Consider the following 3,381-nt stretch of genomic DNA (forward strand, 5'->3'; position numbering starts at 1 on the left):
ACATCCTTCAGAGTTGGGTGGCTTCCCCTGTTGGCGATCATGAACAGCGCTGCTAGGAACAAGGGTGCACACGTTTTTTTTTAATGTTTCACTTTCAAGTCTTTTGGGTATAGCCCTAGGAGTGGAATTGCTGGATCACAAGGCAGTTCTATGTGTCACATTCAAGGAACCTCCGCATCGGTTTCCACAGCCGCCGCACCATTCTGCATTCCCACCAGCGGGGCACCAGGGTCCCAGTGTCCCCACTTCCTCACCCAAGCTTGCTGTTTTCTGCTTTTTTTGTTGCCTCACATCCTAATCAGTGTGTCCCCATTTTCTTTTCTGACTTGTCTTCTTTGGCTTTGCTTCACCACGTGTTCGCAGCGGGAAGTTGTTCAGAGGCGGTGGCTGGCGGGTGACGGCACGGTTTTGGAGCCAGGCAGATCTGGACCCAGATCCTTGCCCCATCGCCCAGCCACCGCGTGGTCTGAGACTCTGTGGGGACAGAAGGAGGAGACGCTGCGAGGGCACACGGCGCGTGACAGTGAACGCGGGCAGCTGTTTCTATCACCACCAGCGTGGAGGCAGGACGTCGTGCTGAAGGGAGGACTCTCCGCACGGAGCTGCTTACACAGGTAACTGTCCCTCCTGGCCACACCCGAGGGGAGGCAGTGGCCGCTGCCACAGGAGGCCGCCGTCTGCGGGGGTGTCTCCCGCCCCCAGTCCTGTGCTAAGAGCCTCCAAAGAGGCCCGAAGCAGCTAATGTTCAGGCGCCCGATGCAGGAAGCACTCGGCGCAGTTTCTGGGAACACAAGACATTTAAGTGACTTCCTCACTGAATATTTCATGATCCACATTAATGGCTTTCTGGTGTTTTTCATAACAAAACTGTCCACATTATGATGGGTTAAAATGTGGTTATTCCTCCCGCTGTCACTCTGATACCCTCCCCCAAGCCCGCACAGTCCCTCTGCCAGACCCTTCTCCGGGAGGGCTCTCTCGTCCCCCGGGACAGGTGTTCCTCGCCTGTCTGTCCAGCAGGCGCCTGCACACGGCGGGGACTCAGACACAGGACGGGGGTGCTTGTGATGTTTCTGTGCCACGAGGGAGGGTCAGGGCCAGGGACACGCCGTGTTAGTCAGCCTGAGAAGTGGCCCGGGCTCTATGGAAGGACGGACCCTCCTGGGTCCTGGTCTAGGCGTCACAGCCCTGTGAGGGCCGTGACTTGCCCGAGGTTCACATCTCCCCCGAGAACTGCCTGGCACTTCCCGAGAATATATTTTTTTAATTAACTGAAGTCCGTTCTTTATTCAGATTGCCTCTGTTTTTACTTCATCTCCTGTTTCTGTCCCAGGACTCCATCTGAGATACCAAACGACACCTAGCAGTCACGTCTCCTCGGGCTCCTCCTGGCCATGACAGTCTCTTGGACTTTCCTTATCTTTGGTGACCACGACAGTTTTCAGGAGTGCTGGTCAGGCATGTTGTAGGACATCCCCCTGCTGGGCTTTATCTAATTTTTTTTCTTCATTAGACTGGGGTGACGGGTTTTAGGAGGAAGGCCCCGCAAGCGAAGTGCCCTCTCGTCGCTTCCCGTCACGGCTGCACACCTTCGTACTGTCAACGCGACCTGTCCCCACCGAGGCGCATGGCTCCACTGTGAGCCTCGTCCCCACCCCACCCACCCCGCACTGTCCTCTCTGGAACGAGGTCACTGTGCTCTGCCTCCTGGGGGTGCGGCATCTACACAGATTACGTGGAATTCTCCTGCGTGAGAGACTTGTCTATCGCCTCCTGCTTACTTTCTATTTTATCATTAACTTATATCCGTATGGACTCGCGGATACTCACCTTATCCTTCGGGTTATAATCCAATGTGACATTATTTTGTTTCTCGAATTGCTTTAGCTTTGGCCACTGGAAGCTCTTTTAGGTTGGCTCCTGTCCCTTTGACACAGCCCCATCTGTTTTTCCCCCACGTTTTTTAAATACATATTTAAAATTTTTTTAATTGTGATAACGAACATATAACATAAAATTTACCACCTTACCATTTTGCGTGCACAGTTCGGTGGCATTAAGCACATTCACCCTATCCTACAAGCATCAGCACCATCCATCCCCAGAACTTTCTCATCTTCCCAAACCGAAACTGTCCCCATGAAACACCAGCCCCCTCCGCCCGCCCTGGCACCCACCCTTCTACTGTCTGTGTCTGTGGGTTTCACTGCTCTAGGGACCTCACATATTGCACAGCATTTGTTCTTTAGTGACTGGCTTGTTTTGCTTGTCATGATGTCCTCAAGGTTCATCTGTATTGTCGCAGGTGTTGGAATCTCCTTCCTTTTTAAGGCTGAATACTCCCAGGAATTTTTGCAACACTGTAATAATAAGAAATATATATTTGGTCTTCGTCCTGGGTTCTTGGCACAGACTCCTAAAACCCTTGGAATTCCTGAGTGATAAAACTGCCCTTGGAATGCTAATGGATGACCAGTGGCTAGGGCCAGAGTCAGCTTCAGGATGGGGGCTGGCTCCCGGAAAGACCAACACTGTTGGGGGGTCAGAACCTCCAACCTCCAACCCTACCCCCTGACTTTGGGGAGGGGAAGGGGCTGGAGATTGTCAATCGCCAGTAGCCAGTGATTTAATCCATGATGCCTATGCTAGAAACCCCATAAAAACCCCTAAGCGAGGGGTTGGTGACCGCATCGGTGCTGGGAGGGCGGTGGGCCCAGAGAGAGCGTAGAGGCTCTGCCCACCCCGCCCCTCGCCCTGTGCACGCCCCCCATCCATCCGCGGTCCTGAGCTGTACCCTTCCTGAACTGTTTCCCTGAGTTCTGCCAGCCATCCTAGCAAGTCATCCAAGCCGAGGAGGGGCTTGTGGGGGTGCCCACTTTATAGCCTCTCTGTCAGGAGTGCAGGAGGCCCCGCCTTGCCGCTGGTGTCAGAGGTGGGGCAGACTTGCGGGACCAACCTGTGGGGTCCACGCTAGCACCGGGCAGTTGGCATCAGGATTGAACTGAATTGTTGAACCCCCAGTTGGTGTCCACGGACAAGGCAGGAATTAGTCGGTATGGAAACCCACACCTTTGGTGTCAGGAGTGTGGTGCTGCAAAAACACCCAGGAGCCTTTTCATTGATCGCCCCAGCACCTGCCAGTGCCCAGGAAGGCACCATTCGAGGAGGTAGACAAGTTACTAACTCAGCTGAGGGGCTGTTCTGAGCGCTGAGACCCCCAGCTCCTCTGCCAAACTGGCTGGGCTGAGAGGGCGAGGTCCTCCCCTGCTGGAGTATTTCTCTGCACACGGTTGTCATTAAACAGGTGCCACTGACAGGTGGGGGCACCTGGCCTTGGGATGGGGACGGGCCACAGAGGAGACTCTGGCAGCCTGTTTATGC

The sequence above is a fragment of the Galeopterus variegatus genome, unplaced genomic scaffold, assembly GCF_000696425.1.
Source record: "Galeopterus variegatus unplaced genomic scaffold, G_variegatus-3.0.2 Scaffold5220, whole genome shotgun sequence".
Classification (NCBI taxonomy): Eukaryota; Metazoa; Chordata; class Mammalia; order Dermoptera; family Cynocephalidae; genus Galeopterus; species Galeopterus variegatus.